The 19,930-nt window shown below is 36.0% G+C and overlaps 1 pseudogene; it reads right to left on the bottom strand.

Annotated features, from left to right (window-relative positions):
* Positions 1-19,930, bottom strand: part of LOC135225583 (lachesin-like) — a 317,204-nt pseudogene that overhangs the window by 142,593 nt on the left and 154,681 nt on the right.

The following is a 19,930-nucleotide window of genomic DNA, read 5'->3' as shown; positions in this document are numbered from 1 at the left end:
TTTTTTTCGTCTCAAGATTTCTCAGCTTCGAACGTAAGGAACTAACAGTTCTTAATGTAATTGGTCTTTTCCAGCTTTGAACGTAGACTTTTTATAAGCTAGTAGATGCTGGATTTCTTAGGTGGTGGTGGTGAAACTGAGAAGTAAAAATGCTCCCGTGAAGATTTTCTACAGTTAAGGTCTTGAAAGTATTTTTCAGAAAATACCTTTTCAGTTTTTTTTAATAATAATTTCCGAAAGCAGGCTTTTAAGATCACCTAACCTAACGAGAAAGGTTTTTGTTAAATACACAGAACGAAATGTATGAGTTGAACTTTATCTTTATGTAAAACATTGGTAACTTTACCCTGTAACAAACATGCACGGTCAATTTTCTGCCTGAAAAAGATGCCATCATAGCATTCATCCAGTGTATATTATCATTTTTTTTCTCTGAGGGCTTAATCGCTGTAGATTTTACCTCTACGAGATATATCTAGAAATCATTTCAACCAGACATAAAAGTACCTAAGTATCTAAATATTATTTTGATGCAACCTGAAATTAAATTCCTTCATCTTGTTGTGTTTATAGATCATCAAGATTAACAAACCCTTCTCTTATATCGAATTAAAATGCAAGTGTTTTTCTTCCAGCTTCTTTGTCCCTCGTGTCGGGAGTGTTATTCTAACGTTTAAATGTATATTGTATTCGCCTGGTCAGTCGTAGGATTCCGGGTCATTCAACCTTACATTCATTTCCTGTTTTGCTGGGTATGCAAGGCTTCGTTTATACATTGCTGATGTTCGTTTCTAAGCTATTCTGGTTCTTTGGCTTTTTAAACTGGCACTGGAGTTCGAAATAGGTGGAGATGAGGGAAACACAAATTGCCATTGAGTCCCTTAACGACCTGACGCAAGCTTTGGGAAAACGCAAAAAACACAGATGATGATTTTAAAAATAAGATCCTGCCTTTCTTTTGTTCTAAAAGTGAGAAACGGCAGATGGCATTCAACCTCTATTGATCATGCAGACTCCAAATGAAGTTCTTTAACACTGGCTTCTCACCATCATCGTGCTCGTCTGGATTCAACTCCAATTTCGGACACCCCTTTGCCACTGGTATATTTGACCCGCTTTGACCTCTTCTTCTTCTTCTTCTTCTTGCCCGGACGTTAATGACACACGGGAGGTAGTTACACTCCCCTCGTTCTTGAAGGGAGATGTAATGAGATATAATGGTCAATTATCATCCGGCTGACCACGCCATCGCTCCATTAAAAGCCGAGTTATCTCTTATTTAGAATGTCCTCAGGCTCTTCCCGGAGGACGCTTTAGGCTTAGTGATAATTGGCGAAGGCAGGAAGCCTTTTGGAGCAGAGGATTATGAGTAGTTTCTTGCCCCAAAGGTGAAGCTGATGTACGTCATGCTTGCATGCATATGTTAGTATGATCCTGTGGGAGTTATCTCTCATTGTTGTTTCAATTTCAGGGAACCCTTTAGTTTAGACTACGCATATTCAATCATGATCCGTGGTGCTCAGGCTTCCTATTATTATTATTATTATTATTATTATTATTATTATTATTATTATTATTATTATTATTATTATTATTACTGATATTTGCAAGCAAACCTTGATGAAACTTGCCAGATGTTCATTTGCTTTCATACGTCACTTTTATTTTCTCATTTATGATGTTGTATTTAAACTTTATTGGTGGCTAAGATATCTCGTAGTGGTGACCACTGTTTACATTTAAAAATCACCTGCACTATATTATAAGTCCTCGATCTCCTAATGCGAGGAAAACCTTGATGTCCCCGGGTTAAAAGCTTACCAAATGTTTCCAGCCATAAGATGACCAGTTAGCGAACCATGTCTGTAGGCATCTTGCAACTATGCGGTTTCCAGTGGGCGTGGCCTATCTCTTAACTCAAGACGAAACTACTAAGATTACCGTCCGCTTTGTTATCTGTCGTTCAGCAATCGTTATGGGCTTAGTTCATATTTTTTGTTTTCCAAATGAACCTTGCAAACTGGCGTTACTGGCATGTAAAAAAATAAATAATGTGCATGTTAAACAGTAGAGAAAAATGATTTCTATTAAAAGATATAGCGTATTTATTTTAATCTTCGTTGGTGAAACAACGCTCTGTTTGACCATAGATTTTAGCACGCGCACTGAATAAGCTGGAGGTCGGATCACGCCATGTTCATAGAATTGTAGCAATCCTCATGGGAAATACTCGTAAGAATCTAAAGCTTGATTTCTAGAGAAATACTGTGTAGTATCTTTACATCTTTATGAAATTCAAACAATGAAGACTAATTACCATAGGGGAACGATTCTTTCTACGGTGTGTTCATGTTTTTAATTCCACCATAATATTCATATTTCAGTGACCGCGCGAGGTAAAAATGGCGCACCCGGTGACAGTGTATTTAGCCGAGAGATATATGACCCGGTGTGTTTTGGAATAAGCAGAAAAAAGAAATGGGCGGACCTTTATTAGCTCTGGTTTTGATTTCCTATTTATATTTTTCCCAGACAACGACCACAACTGTAAAAGAGAGGGAATATAATGTACCTGTATGTTTACTTAAAGATAACAGAGAGAGAGAGAGAGAGAGAGTGTATGTGTGTGACAGACAGACAGACAGACAGACAGACAGACAGACAGAGAGAAGAATGGGAGGTGAGCAATCTGAAATATTTAACGCTCATTTTGTTTGAGAGAGAGAGAGAGAGAGAGAGAGAGAGAGAGAGAGAGAGAGAGAGAGATGTAAATAATCTGAAATATTTAACTCTCACTTTGTTATTTATTTGAGAAAGAAAAATAGAGAGAGAGAGAGAGAGAGAGAGAGAGAGAGAGAGAGAGAGAGAGAGAGAGAGAGAGAGTTAAATAATCTGAAATATTTAACTCTCATTTTGTTATTTGTTTGAGAAAGAAAATAAAATGAAAAGAAGGGACTTATGACTGATGCTTGCTTTAGGAGGCGAATCCAAGCATGAAATTGCTTTCCGGAGCATAATAAAACTGATGTCCATTTATCTTGCTTACTGCGAGAGTGCGGAGGTGGGGAATGGACTAATATTTTACGGCATTCAAACTCCCATCTTGGATTTCAAAAGTGAGAGTCTGTTGGCAGAAAACTTCATCGCTCACCCCCTTTAAGGCTGCTCAAGTCACCACATTTTGCTGTGTATACGTGACGTTCATGGTGCTCGATTATTGCTTCCGTGTTCCCCGATACTAGGTCTCTACCGTTGTTCACGACAGGATCTGTTTGGGCATTACGAAACTCATTTCGCTGTGTACACATGATGCTCCTCGTGGTCGATCTTTGCTTCCTTGTTCCCCGATACTAGGTATCTGCCGTCCTTCACGACAGGATCTGTATGGGCATTACGAAAGTCGCACACTTTGCTGTGGATACATGGCGTTCCTGGTGCTCGATCTTTGCTTCCGTGTTCCCCGATTTTAGGTATCTGCCATTTTTTTAACAGGTTCTGTGTGGGTGCTATAATGAGTTAATCAAAATTACCAGGGTACCGGAAGAAAGAAACTTTATTTATTTATTTATTTCTTTAGCTATCTACTTACTTATTTATTCATATTAGATGGTAAGAGGGTACGATAATAAAGCTATTATCTGTTGTTGTTGCTGTCTGGCTATTATGTATGTACTTACTCAAATAAATGAGATATTTGTTGTTAAACTGAAGGTTATATGATGTTATGGTTTAAAGTTTCGCAGAACCCTCTATAAGAACAAGTTTACTTTCAAATTGGCACAATGAGCAACTGAGTGAAAGCTCTTCTGTGTTGTGCCAATTCTCCACCATTCAGTTTATTTTGTTAGCACTTTCCTTCCTTGTTTATCACGTTATAGCCTCGTGAAATCTCTCGTTATTTCTCCTTGCAAAAAAACATAAAACCTTTAGCCATACGTTTTATTTTAGGTAAATAATGTAAATTTCCCGGTCCCATATATCTGCAGAGAATTCTTCTACGTATTCGTGACGTCAAATGTGAGAGAAAATTGTGAATTTACGTCCTTAGACGCTGGGCTTAGAGGTAAAATAAATATAATTACGGGAAAAACTTGACAATTCGTGAAGGGGGGACATTCAAAACTTCCTGGGTTAAAATAGAAATATTTGGCGAAAAATAAAAACAAAAGCGGGTAGTTGCGAGAGAGTTCAGAGGATTAAGGATAGGTCGAGAGAGAGAGAGAGAGAGAGAGAGAGAGAGACGCGGGGTTTAATTGTTGATAGCACAGGCCAGATTTATGGCTTACTGGAAGGGATGGCCGTGCTCGAATGTTTTTGCATTCTGAAATTAACGTTTCTTTTGGAAGTGAAGATGCCAGCGGTGCCTTTTGTGAGTTACGTCTATTTATTTACTAGTTTATTTACAGCAAAAAAAAAATCCTCTTTTGATATTACGGATATTTATTCATTCCTTCTATTTCCACTGCGAGATTGTCTAACTATCTGTCTTGAACTTGATAAGAATGTATTTATCTAAACAGAAAAAGGGTTACCAGAGCGAAAATCGAGTAAAATGCTTATCTGGATTTTTATGGACAGGTATGTAGGCCGTCTGAAAACTCATCGTATCTAATTCATTGTTATAATCCCGAATCCCATTCATTGAGGAATATATACTTCTGCGTCAACGAACGGATTAATTTGGTTTTTACGAAGTATCTCAAAAACTCTATAAAGCTACAAATAAAATTATGATAATAACAAACTTTCCTCCATGAGTAGGTGAACTTTATATATCAACCAGATGGAGTTTGTTAGTTCTCATAAATAACTTTTTCCTCGGGCGCAGAAACTTCCTTTTCCAAGTGCAAGCTATACGTAAATCCCAGTTCCTCGTTGGACGAGTGGTTTACGTGCACGCCTGCCAATTCGGTAGTCGCGAGTTCGACTCCCCGGTCTGCCAACGTGGAACCAGCGGAATGTATTTGTGGTGATTCAGAAATTCATTTCTCGATATAATGTGGTTCGGATCCCACAATAAGCTGTAGATCCCGTTACTACGTAACCAGTTGGTTCCTAGCCACGTAAAGGTATCCAATCCTTCGGGCCAGCCCTAGGAGAGCTGTTAACCAGCTCAGTGGTCTGTTTAAACTGAGAATAGCTTTAGCACCAAAGCTATACACCATAGATTCACGTAGGAAGCTTAGACAATTGGAATGTCCCCGGTTGCGTAGTTTTCAAAATCAGTAAGCCTGAACGCTCGGATGTATCACAACAAGAAGGGTCTGTTTGCGGACGTAAATCTTGGAGGCCTAGAAACAACCACCTCAGCCACAGCCACCCCCAGCCTCCCCCCCCCCCAAAAAAAAAAAAAAAAAAAAAAAAAAAAACAAAAAAAAAAAAAAAAAAAAAAAAAAAAACGGTCTTTGTGTCTACTTAGCAAGACGAGTTTATTATAAGCACGTCGGTTCTTAAATTATCTGGCCCTGAGAAACGTATCTTGGTTCCCTAAGACACAATTCACCTTGCATTTTAATCGTTTATTTAAATATTGATTCATTTGTTGATGTATTGTTTGTTTTCTTTTCTGAAAACTGATCTCGTCTTTCTGTATTTCGTGTTATCATCATTAACTTCTTTCAAATGAAATTTATAGTCTTTGGAAGATTGAATTTCAAGTCAGTGGCTACTGTAGGCTTGCTCGATAAGAACAAGGATTTATCTTCCGAATAATTAAATAATAACCAATAATAATAAACAATAATAATAATAAATAATAAGTAATCTTCACAATAATTTAATAATTACTAATAATAATAATAATCATAAAATAATAAATAATAATAATAATAATAATAATAGGATGGAGTTTGGAATAGAAAAATGCGCCTTAGTCAACATACAAAAAGCAAAGTAACGAGAACTGAAGGGATAAAGCTACCAGAGGGAGCAACATCAAACACATAGATGAGACAGGATACAAATACCTGGGAATAATGGAAGGAGAGGATATAAAACACCAAGAGATGAAGGACACGATCAGGAAAGAATATATGCAGAGACTCAAGGCGATACTCAAGTCAAAACTCAACGCCGGAAATATGATAAAAGCCATAAACACATGGCAGTGGCAGCAATCAGAGATAGCAGCGCAGGAATAGTGGAATGGACGAAGGCAGAACGTCCACGAGCATAGATCAGAAAAACCAGGAAACATATGACAATACACAAAGCACTACACCCAAGAGCAAATACGGACAGACTATACATAACACGAAAGGAAGGAGGGAGAGGACTACTAAGTATAGAGGACTGCGTCAACATCGAGAACAGAGCACTGGGGAAGGGGAATATCTGAAAACCAGTGAAGACGAGTGGCTAAAGAGTGCATGGGAAGAAGGGACTAATAAAAGTAGATGAAGACCCACAAATATACAGAGACAGGATGACAGACAGAACAGAGGACTGGCACAACAAACCAATGCACGGACAATACATGAGACAGACTAAAGAACTAGCCAGCGATGTCACATGGCCAATGGCTACAGAGGGGAGAGCTAAAGAAGGAAACTGAAGGAATGATAACAGCGGCACAAGATCAGGCCCTAAGAACCAGATATGTTCAAAGAACGATAGACGGAAATAACATCTCTCCATATGTAGGAAGTGCAACAAAACGAAAAATGAAACCATAAACCACATAGCAAGCGATGCCCGGCACTTGCACAGAACCAGTACAAAAAGAGGCATGATTCAGTGGCAAAAGCCCTCCACTGGAGCCTGTGAAGAAACATCAGCTACCTGCAGTAATAAGTGGTACGAGCACCAACCTGAGGGAGTGATAGAAAACGATCAGGCAAAGATCCTCTGGGGACTATGGTATCAGAACGGATAGGGTGATACGTGCAAACAGACCAGACGTGACGTTGATTGACAAAGTCAAGAAGAAAGTATCACTCATTGATGTCGCAATACCATGGGACACCAGAGTTGAATAGAAAGAGAGGGAAAAAATGGATAGTATCAAGATCTGAAAATAGAAATAAGAAGGATATGGGATATGCCAGTGGAAATCGTACCCATAATCATAGGAGCACTAGGCACGATCCCAAGATCCCTGAAAAGGAATCTAGAAAAACTAGAGGCTGAAGTAGCTCCAGGACTCATGCAGAAGAGTGTGATCCTAGAAACGGCACACATAGTAAGAAAAGTGATGGACTCCTAAGGAGGCAGGATGCAACCCGGAACCCCACACTATAATACCACCCAGTCGAATTGGAGGACTGTGATAGAGAAAAAAAAAAAATAAATAATAATAATAATAATAATTTGATACCATCACTTTTTCGTGATATTCAATGGATAAATAAAGTCCGCTATAGTATGTATGTATATTGCTATAGTAAGGTATATAGCAATATACATATATACTACTACGGACTTATTTTTCCAATGATAATAATAATAATAATAATAATAATAATAATAATAATAAAATAATAATAATAATAATAATAATAATTTGCCGAATGAAACGTTAATGATGAAGTTCCTCACCAAATAACGTTTTAGTGTAATAAGTGAATTACAAATAAGACATAAGCTTTATTAAGATGTCTAGACCACGTCGAATAAAATTCTAACCTGAGAGAGAGAGAGAGGACCTTTAAAAGGCTAAGAAGATTGTGGGTAGGGTTGTGAAAGCTCTTCAGACGGGGCTTTGGGAAGGCTTGGTAAAATCTTGAATGGGCGATGAGTAAAATGTTGATTACGAGGCAAATGGAGCGTCGGCAAAGTTAGACTAAGACAGGTGTGCGTAGACCGTGAAATCATGGCGTATGAAGAAAACTTACCAAGAGGAAAAAGTGAGAATGTTTGCGAACTGGACGAGGTCATAATAGGCTTCTATCCTTGCATGCATAAGGACGGGATTAAAACTGTTAATACATTACTACCCTAATACATTTTTATCGATTTATCTATTTATTTTTTTAATATAGCTTCTCTTGTTTAATATGTGATCTCTTTTTTCGTATTTCCCATTACCTTCTGTTACTTCTTTCTAATGAACACCATAATATTCTTTGGAAGTTTGAATTTCAAGTCAGTGGCCCCTTAGGTGGGCTTCTGAGTAATAATGATAAATAATGATAATAATTAAAGAATCTGGAATAAAAGAATCTGGAAAAACTAGAGGCTGAAGTAGCTCCAGGACTCATGCAGAAGAGTGTGCTCCTAGAAACAGCGCACATAGTAAGAAAAGTGATGGAATCCTAAGGAGTCAGGATGTAACCCAGAACCCCACACTATAAATACACCACCCAGTCGAATAGGAGGACTTTGATAGCCCCCCAAAAATAAATTAATAATAATAATAATAATAATAATAATAATAATAATAATAATAATAATAATAATAATAATAATAATAATAATAATAACAAGGAATAGATTAACATCGTAGAATCAAAAGAGGGGTGTTGAGTTACAAGAGAAATTCTGAGTGAAAAAAAAAAAAAGATTGCACAGGTATGTTACAGCAGAAAAGGTCAAATCCGGTAATGAATACGAGTAGATATGTATGAGCAATGTAGAACACTGCATAAAATATAAATACGCCTTTTGAGTATTCTTGCCTTATTCCGCTTTCATTTACTCATTGTATACGTACCTCTCTGTATGCACATTCAGAATTTCATTCTGAAAACAATCTTTCACGTAATATGAAGTTCACAATGTAGCCTTAACGAAAATAAAACTACAAAAGTATTTGTTGTTTGACTTTAAATCAATAATTTTGTCATAAAATTTGTTAGTCCCCTGTACGACGACTGACTGACATATTTAATCAGAAATCGTTTCTATTAGGAGAACTCTTGTGTCTAGCTAGAGCATCACAAGTTTACACATGAACCTCATCAACGACACATTGTCCCCAAAAACATACTTGGCGCATCTCTTCTCATTTCATTATTCTCATTTCACTACGTCTGCTTTCCATCTTGCGAGCAAATTTCAGTTTCTCTATCCTCCTTTTTTTATTTCATTAAAAGGATAACGTTTCACTAGTTGTAATACTGAATCTTCGCACGATATTTCACGAGCGGTTGCCAGCTGAAGGTCAGCAGATGGTCTCATTATGAAAACTGTATTCGCTGACTCAAGGTCACGTTCTCTGTAACAGAGGAATATCTATTGTCGGTTGCTGATCGTCATTGCATCATTAGTCTGACGGCAATGTGCATTTGTATTCATTGTTTGCGGTTACCGAAGGTCGAACTTTTCTTTTTATGCGGAAGTATGAGGTTTTTTTTCACGTTGCAAAGTTTAATAAAAAATTATTTCATTGCTGCTAGTCTGAAACCAACAGAAAAACAGACGGACAGACAGTCAGAGGGAGAAGTTCATTGACAGACGAACAGTGTGGGAGGAAGTTCATACATACAGACAGACAGTCAATGGGAGAAGTTCATTGACAGACAGACAGTGGAAGAGGAAGTTCATTAACAGACAGACAGACAGACAGTGGGGGAGGAAGTTCATACGTGCAGACAGACAGTCAGAGGGGAAGTTCATTAACAGACAGACAATGGGAGAGGAAGTTCATATATACAGACAGACAGTCAGTGGAAGAAGTAGTTAATTGACAGACAGAAATAATGTAGAGGAAGTTCATTATACCACAGACATACAGTAAGTGAAAGAAGTTCATTAACAGACAGACAGACAGTGGGAGAGGAAGTTGTCATGTATACAAGACAGACAGTCAGTGGAAGTAGTAGTTCATTAACATACAGACAGACAGACAGAAGGAGAGGACGTTCATAGACTGTTTACATCACTAAAGCACTTAATTCCTGAACATCTGATGATGGCTTCCAAGTTAGCAAAGCAATGGACGACCTTTCGTTAAGGACCACTCTAAATTCTGCTCTCATCAAAGATGAGAAACCCATTTCAGCGAAAAATGCAGTTGTGGTTGTTATTGATTCAAGCTTTCATTTTCCATGATATTCTTTCAGCGCCTCGTTGTTGGCCAGAACGAGGAGATAAAATAGAATAGAGAAAAAGCGGCAGAGCGGGAGAGTTTGCATCCTTTTATTCACTCGTCTAAATGCCATGCATATATACGTACGTACGTGTGTATATACACCTCACACACCACACACATATATATATATATATATATAATATATATTATATATATAATATGTATATATATATATATATATATATATATATTATACATTATAATATACGTATATATATATTATATTATATATATAATATAATATATATAATATATATATAGTATATTATGTATAATATATTTAAAATATACATATATATATATATAAATATATATATATACATATTATATATATATATATATAAATATATAATATATAAAATAATTTATATATATATATTAGATATATATATATATATATCCATATATAATATATATATATACATTATATAACGTATATGTAGGATATATATGATATATATATATATATATATGTGTGTGTGTGTGTGTGTATATATGTATATATATATATATATATATAATATATATATATATATATATATATTATGTAGTACATATTGAGAGAGAGAGAGAGAGAGAAGAGAGAGAGAGAGAGAGAGAGTTTTGTGTCACGAATAATCTTTTATCAGAAATGAATGAAATCAGCCTTCGACCACCTTTTGTTTTCATTTTGAAAACAATCTTTAGTTTGAATTTTGAATCTTCATTACCAAAATCGCTCTTCAAGCCTCTTATGTTTTGTATCACTCTAGCCAATCAGCAACCTATCAGCCTTCGGGCACGTTTTTGTCTTCATTTTCAATCAATCTCCTTTGCCCCTTGAATTTTGGTGCCCAATCATCCTTCGAGCACCTTTCGTTTTCATTTCAAAACAATCCTCTGTTTGACTTTTGAATCTTCATAGCCAATCAGCCCTCTAGTTTATTTGATTTTCATCTTAAAAAAAAAAAATCGTTCTTTGTGCTTTGAATCCTCATTTCCAATCAGCCCTCTAGTTTATTTGATTTTCATCTTAAAAAAAAACAATCGTTCTTTGTGCTTTGAATCCTCATTGCCAATCTGTCTTCGAGTTTATCTCCTTTCTTCTTCTTCTTCCTCTTCTTCTTCCAAAACTACCCCGAATAATCTATCGTGTTTCGCCTCAGTCTTCGAGGACGAACCCCTCCTTAATGCGAGGACATAGCTTTTACGTCTAATCTCTCAGCCGGGCGATTTTTCGTCTTTTCCCTAAACGAAGAAATAAAATTCGTGCGGGGGTTAATTTAATGCCTTTTGGTCTCGTGTGTTGCCATCTCATTACCAACTTTGTTAATTACAGCGGGATGGACGACAGGGGCGCATTATCTCTCGGTAAAATGCTAATAATAATTAGTTAACACCATTTATAATGGCCACATTATGCCCCGCGTTCGTTCTCTCTCTCTCTCTCTCTCTCTCTTCCTTTTTTTTTGTTGTTGTTGCTTGCAAGGAGGTGGTTTGTTCCCCGCGACAAATTTTGTCCCCGTGACAAGGACGTGAAGAAGTTGCATTAAACGACCCCAAGTCTTCGTCAGGGCGCCAAGCCCCCCCCCCCCGGTGAGAGAAAATACTGGGCGAGTTCAGATATTTTTTTTTTTTTTTTTTTTTTTTTTGCCCAAGTTTTAATTATTCTTTTTTTCCGAATGCCTCTTCTCTCTCTCTCTCTCTCTCTCTCTCTCTCTCTCTCTCTCTCTCTCTCTCTCTCTCATTTTTCAGTTATTTATTCTTAAACTACAAATTTACAGGCAATATACTGCAATATACTATATTTAATTACAAATTCTCTCTCTCTCTCTCTCTCTCTCTCTCTCTCTCTCTCTCTCTCTCTCTCTCTCTCTCTTTTCAGCTAATTAATCTTAAATTTGATTGAATACAAATGTTCTTCAAAATTTCATGTCGATATCATTAGCAACAAGTCTCTCTCTCTCTCTCTCTCTCTCTCTCTCTCTCTCTCTCTCTCTCTCTCTCTGTGTGTGTCTTGTGTTTACCGTAACTGGTCGCCCAGAACGAAAATGTTTTGAGTATAGGACGCACATAAATCGACTTTTCTTTCACTAATATGGTCGCTGCTTTCGTCTTCCAAAGTCCCGCGTACAATCTGTGAATTACACGATTGTGATTCCCATGAACATTTACTGCCCTTGACTCCTGAGGACTCAAGAATCAAAATGATTGTAACTTTTAACTAACTCTAAATTTTTTATTTTTGTTCATCTACCTCAGTTACTCTTGAAATCTCTTTCTAATAAATGGTGCTTGACGAAGTATTCGTCCTCCCCAAACGAGGATGCAAAAATATGTGCTTTCGCCAAAAAGTACAGCGCAGACAGTTCTCCTCCCACCAAATGCCATCAAACAGATCTGTTATCACCAAACGAAAGATAGGATAGTGTTCTGTTTTCACATGGGACTTACCACAGGCGTCTGGTGTAACTAAACCGTGTCCTTATTTCAAAGACCCTTACGTCTTTATCAAACATTCTATTCAAGACTGGCATACTTTTTGGGCAAGGATGCTTAGCAAATGTGTTAACTTCAATCCTAGGGGGCAGTTTTCCCTTATGCGGACTCTTCAGTTGGGTCTGCTTTTACCAAGGGAATTCACTACATGTTTCCCTTAACCCAAGTGGTTATGAAAAATGAACTTGATTTTGCCCAAAGTTCTTGACAAATAAGCTTGCATTACCCAAAGATCTTGCCGAATGAGCCTGTTTTTACCAAGTTCTTGACAAATAAGCTTACAATACCCAAAAAATCTTACAAGACGAGCCTGTAAGACCCAAAGATCTTGCAACATAAGCCTGTAATACTCAAAGATCTTTACAAATGACCCTGTTTTTACCCAAGTGGTCATGCCAAATAAGTGAACCTCATTTTTCTCAAGGGTTTTGCCAAATTTGTCCTTTTTTTTTTTTTATTTATTTATGTATTTTGTTAAATAGAAGATGCCAGTGGCGAATTCAACCGGACCAGTTTTCTGAAAAATAAGTAATAAATGAGCGATTTTTTTCACCAAATGAAATAACCCAGAGTTTCATGCTTTTGGCAGAGGTTTGAAAGTTCTTCAGAATAATAATAATAATAATAATAATAATAATAATAATAATAATAATAATAATAATAATAATAATAATAATAATAATAATTTGTTTCGACCATGAATTCATATACAAAATTTTACAAAGAAATAATAAAGTTAGCAAAACTAAAACAAGTTGTTGACGGATAATGAAAGAGAGAATAGCTAATGGAAAGTATGTCCACGGAAGGAAATATGAAAACATCATATTTTAGTGCGATTACAAATAGTTACGTGGAAAGAAAATAGACCTTAAAAGTAATTAACTTCCTGAATGATACTAAAGTGTTAGAAAAGTTAGAAAAGATTAAATAAAACGTTGCTTTTAGTTTTTGAATACGAAATGAAATCTATTAGGATTCAATTGAACAAGGCGTGATCCTACCTCTAGCTTACTCGGGTCGCGTGCTAAAATCTACGGTCAAATAGAGCGTTTTTCCACCAACGAAAATTAAAATAGATACGCTATATTTTATTACAAATAATTTTCTTTACTGTTTAACATATATATTATTTATTTTGTTTTACATTTTCATTCCAATAACGAAATCACAAATATCCTATCCCTTACAATTTTCCATGTATTTCTTTTAACTCGACTGCGAAACAAACTTTTTCAGACCATTTTTAGGTTTTTCCTGACCCCTTCAAACAAGAATAAAACACAAACAACAACAATAACAATCCCAACAAGTTTGTTTTATTTGTATTCTTACTCCAACGAGGAAGCAAATATATTTTCTTTAGTTTGGTTTATTTAGCAGAGAAGAGAGAGAGAAGTAGAGAGAGGAGAGGAGGGATATTTGCGTAGGGACCCAGCTCTCCCAAAAAATCAAACAGTCACGGCCGAGCCCCGCGCGTCGCGATTCGTGAGGTCCACCCGAAGCAGGAGCTACAGCCGCTGCTTCTGCGAAGTTACTAAAACTTTTAAACAAATTTCCCCTTCGCCTTAATTAATTTTGGCGATTACATTCTCTCTCTCTCTCTCTCTCTCTCTCTCTCTCTCTCTCCTGGAGAGACGACTGCCTTGCATTCCTGACTTGCGATTCTCATTTGTTCCCGACGCTGTTATACATCACCAGGAAGAATTTTAGCGAGACTGGCAGATAAAAATAGTTTTTTAGCTCTCTCTCGTGTCTCTCTCTTTGTTGAAGTTGAATAAAATCCTGCCAATGGGCTCTCGCAATGTATTAATCAAATTATTCTTTAAGTGATGGCCATGAAATTTTGCGAACTGCCTATTATTAATGAATATTGCTCACACCCCATCTTACAATGTATTTAGTATACACCATTGACCGAAGTAATTACATCAGGTAAAAGTTGTGTATAATCCGTTGTATACCATTCGAAATTGACCTTTGTATTAGGTAAAAATTAAAAATTTTTTTTATTATGATATAATAGATATATATATATTTATATATATTATATATACTCATACATTCATGCATACCCATATTTACAACCAAACACACCCCACATATATTACATTATGATATGTTATGTGTATACGTATAGGGGATTATATATCATTTTTACCAGATACATTCTTTGCAAAATGTATATGCTGGTAAAGGAATAATCTTGTAGAATGGATTTTATACACCTTTTTACCTGATATATTCTTTGCTAAATGTGTATACCGTTATAATTAACTCCATTGAAATGATTTTGGAAAAGGTTTATATATTGTAATACCATAAATTCTTTTTAATATATTTATACCAAAACTACTCGCAGGATATCCAGACCAAGGAATTAAGACTTGAGGAAATCCTTAGAAAGATTCAGACGCTGGGGCAAATTTATCTCAATTTCTAAGCAAGAACTAGATTTCTCTCTCGACAGAGTTTTCATTTCTTAAAGAAGACAATTTCCCTAATGGCAACTTTTTTTTTTCCAAGATTGTTTAATCGGTCATAACCTTGTTTTGAGAAGACAATAAATTGTAATATTTACCCTTGTTCTAGCCTTTCTGACAAATCAACTCTCTCTTCTCTCTTGCTCTTCATCTCCTCTCGCTCTCGTTCTGCTCTCTCTCCTCTCTCTGTTTGTACACTGGAATTGCATGTTTTGTCACTTTCTGGAATGAGTGGGAACATAACGCTTATAAAATTGGCTAATATGAGATATTGCTTTAATGTTTATATTCCATTATCGTCGTGGAACGTCTCTTTTTATTATGATATCGCTTTTTATGCTTCCTTGAATGTAATTCTGTAGCATTCTATGCCATTAACTGCCCAGTAGAATACGCTGCTTTCGTAAAGACAGTGTACACTTAAAACTTTTTAAATGTTCATATTTTCCATTTATTTTCTCTATATTTTAAACACTTTTTCCTTTCATTGTGGTACGCACAGGCTACTGGAATAAAATTTGATGGGCGTAAGTTATATAAAATTAAAAGTTAGATAAACAGGCAATTCAGAGTGTTGCCCAAAAATGGTCTCGCTCATTTTTAAGGCAATGGAAAGCTTAAGCTTATTTCCGATTTCTTTACTCAATGAGTTTAAGCTTTATTAAAATTAGTTTGTTGTTGTTGGTTTGGTAGGGTGTAGGAAAGGTCTATGGAGGAATCCCGAAAAAGGCCTGAAACAAAAAGGCGTTTTGTGGATTTTTTTTTTTTTTTAGTTAAACGATAACAGTGAACTTTATTGGATATGGATAGTTTTATGAATTTATTTTATAGAATTCACAAATGTAAAAAAAAGTAATGTTTGCAGGTTAAGCAGTATAGAAAAATTAGTTCGAATAAAATTAATAGCGTACTCATTTTTAATTTCCCGTTGGTGGAACAACCAACTATTTTACCGTAGATTTTTAGCACACGTTTTTAATTTATTTGGGTGTACTGAATTTAAGCTATATTTTTTGCTTTTGATTATTTTATTTTTTGTTTCCACTTGTAACTGAGAATAGAAAGAACCTGGTTTTAATTTGTTGTCCAGTTTTTATTTGATCCTTTTGTTTTTTGTTCGTATGAATAGTTACTAATCCTGAAGTATTAACTTACGAAGATTACGACTGGTTTTTAAGTTTAGGAAGTATAAATGTTTACAAGATCATGCATGAGGGGGAAAGTTCTTGCCGCCCTTCCTGAATAAGCTGGAGGCCGGATCACGCCTTGTTTATATTAATTTAAAATCAGACAAAATGTGCCAGCAATAATATCAGCATTAATAGCAATGACACCCCAACAGTGAGAAACTTGATAAGAATTGCCATAATGAGTAGAGTACAAAGCAAACATCGAGGAAATAGAATCCACTATTACTTCATAAAAAACATTATAATGATGATGATGACGATACTGCCCGGTGAGAAAAAAAGTTGTTTATGAACAAAAACAACAAGATCACCGTTAAAAATCATAATAGCGATTACGAAGGTGAAAGGTAGAGATGCATGATGCTCTAGTAACACATCTTGCATAAAGAGTAGATATATCTAAATATTACTCTCCTCTTTCCCCCTCCTGAATAAATGGTGGAGCGTTTCGTGAACCTTTTGACAAGGTTCAACAATTATTATTCGAAAGTTAACTTCTGTTGGCATAAGTTATTCACTGCTGGTGAAATGTTGCATGCAAATGCAGAAGAGGGTCGGGATGCGCTACGGTGTTTGCAGTGCATGCGTCAATGCACATACACTAAACATATGCCCTGACGATTTGGACGTGCATATATGCAGTGTGTGTTATATACATACATATATATATATATATATATATATATATATATATATATATATATATATATATATATGCATACATAATACATACACACACATGTATAGTAATACGATATAATATATATCTACACATATATGCTTAAAAAATCACAGTAGATGCACGTGACTTCATTAAATAAGCGAGTACCACAGGAAAATGATTGTCAGAAATCCAAGCGCTTTCGTCTTTACTAAGACATTGTCAAGGAACGAATGAAATACAGTTGTAGCTTCTGTTAGGGTTAAATCTATGTTTAGGTTTGTGACCGTGTGATATCCGATGATCCTGGATTATCTCTTTAATTTTTACCCTTTTGACAATTAACCATCTGGTATTCTTGATCTTGTTGTCTACCTGATAACTTTCTCTCCAAATGTATTTCATTCGTTCCTTGACAATGTCTTAGTAAAGACGAAAGCGCTTGGATTTCTGACTATCATTCCTTACACACACACACACACACACGCACACACGCACACACACACAAACACACACATATATATATAGATATATATATATATATATATATATATATATATATATACTATATATACATATATAATATATATATATATATATATATATATATATATATATATATATGTATATATATAGTTATATATATATAAAAAAAAAAAAAAAAAACATATATATATATATATATATATATATATATATATATATATATATGTGTTTGTGTGTGTGTGTGTGTATATATATAACATATATATACATATAGACGATATATATATATATATATATTATAAAAGTGTCTTTTCTTATAAGGTATTTGTTATTCTTTTTATAAAAGTTTCCTAAAATCTACTTTTATTCTCTGTATTTCATTTCTCAAAGACTTCTCTGCCTTTTATCCGGTTTATTTTGGCTTTTTTTTTTTTCAAAGACAAAACTGTTGTTCATCCGTTAAGTATAAAAACTCTCTCTCTCTCTCTCTCTCTCTCTCTCTCTCTCTCTCTCTCTCTCTCTCTCTCTCTCTCTCTCTCGCCTGTGGCACAGAAACGCTATTGATTGAGAGAAAATTAGACACAAAAAATAAGTTCCAAAATGATCCTCCATCTTTTCAAGTTCTCGTCTTCCGTGACTTCATCATCTTCCTCCTCCCATCCCTCCTTAGTTTCCCTAGACTCTTCCTCTGCCTGTTTATAGGACCCTTAAATCCCCTTCCGTCGTCTCTGTAGGATTTGAACATTCCTGTCACTTGTTGGTGTGTTGTTTTGGAACTCCTTGTCATGACGGATACTTCCGAAGTCTCCCATGTTGTGGATCGCCATGAAACCTTATTGCTGTTCTTGCTGTGATTCGACATTGATTTCAGTCTCTCGTGATATGTTTCTGAAGTCATGTGTCTGAATTTGTGGTTGTGTTGGGTTATGTGTAACTTCCAGTCGGTCTCTTGTTTCATGTTTCAAAGCTCTTGTCAGTCACTTTGATGTGCTTAGCTCCGGTCTGTCACTGGAGTCATGTCTAAATTCCTGTTCGTTTTTTACCCCATTGGTTTAAATTCCTATCCGTCACTGGAGTCATGTCTAAATTCCTGTTCGTCTTTAACCCCATTGGTTTAAATTCCTATCCGTCACTGGAGTCATGTCTAAATTCCTGTTCGTCTTTGACCACATTGGTTTAAATTCCTATCCGTCACTGGAGTCATGTCTAAATTCCTGTTCGTCTTTGACCACATTGGTTTAAATTCCTGTCTGTCACTGGAGTCATGTCTAAATTCCTGTTTTTGTGAAACAATTTATTTAAATTCCTGTCTGCCACTGGAATCATGTGTCTTAGTTCCTGTCTGCTGCTGGAACTATGTCTCTTACGTTTCTGTCTGTCACTGGCATCATGTGTTAATTCCTGTTTGCCTGTGGCGTCATGTGTTTACCTGCCTGTCTGCCACTGGAATCATACGTCTTCATTCCTGTCTACCACTGGAACATTGTGTCTTAATTCCTGTCTACCACTGGATTCATGTGTGTTAGTTCCTGTCTGCCACTGGAATTATGTTTGTAAATTCCCGTTCTGTCACTAGAGAAATATGTCTAGAGGATCTTGATTGTCGATGTAGTAAATGTTTGCAAGAGACTTTTTCCATTATAGAAGTCTTTACAAGAGAGAGAGAGAGAGAGAGAGAGAGAGAGAGAGAGAGAGAGAGAGAGAGAGAGAGAGAGAGATGAAAAACTTAAATGACGATGATAATGTTGAACACTATAATGAGGAAACTATGAAATACGAGATGATAATGAGAACGCCGTCTCACAGAAGAAAGTAAAAACAGTCGTAATGCCAATAATTAATAAGGCTAACGATAATAACGCTGATAATGGAGGAGGAGGAGGAGGAGGAGAGGAGGAGGCAGAAGAGACCAACGAATGATAATCAGAAGAAAATAGAGAAAGAAAAAAAATAGTCCGGGGACTTTCGCCCCTTCCTCTTCTTTTGGTTCTTGTCCACTCGGTCGTAAAATGACTTGGTCATAATAATCTTTCGCCCTTATCCCTTTGTTCGGTTTTTACCTTGATTCCTCCCTTCCTATAATCATCTCTCTCTCTCTCTCTCTCTCTCTCTCTCTCTCTCTCTCTCCCTCCTTATATTTCATTCATGAGAAGCGACATTAATCTTCAATGTTTGGGTTTTCAGTTTTACTTTATTCTAGGCAGTATTTCTACTTTGGTGTGTGTATGTTTCTCTCTCTCTCTCTCTCTCTCCTCTCTCTCTCTCTCTCTCTCGCTCTCTCTCTCTCTCTCTCTCTCTCTGATTAGGAGTGCCTCACACTGAGGGATCTTGGGAAACTCGAACAAGCTGTAAGGTCTGTAAGGTAAGGTATGCTTATATCTTTTAACCTTTTTCGTAAATTATTTCTTTTAATACTCAACCATCTTTTTCCTGTGCTCTCTCTCTCTCTCTCTCTCTCTCTCTCTCTCTCTCTCTCTCTCTCTCTCTGTATGTATGTATGTTTATATCTTTTATCCCTTTTCTTGAACTATTCCTTTTAATGCTCAATCATCATAAGTCTTTTTCCTATGCTCTCTCTCTCTCTCTCTCTTCTCTCTCTCTC

Source organism: Macrobrachium nipponense, chromosome 13, assembly GCF_015104395.2.
Source record: "Macrobrachium nipponense isolate FS-2020 chromosome 13, ASM1510439v2, whole genome shotgun sequence".
Classification (NCBI taxonomy): domain Eukaryota; kingdom Metazoa; phylum Arthropoda; class Malacostraca; order Decapoda; family Palaemonidae; genus Macrobrachium; species Macrobrachium nipponense.
The sequence above is the reverse complement of the archived record's forward strand: the minus strand, read 5'-3'. Positions and strand labels throughout refer to the sequence as shown.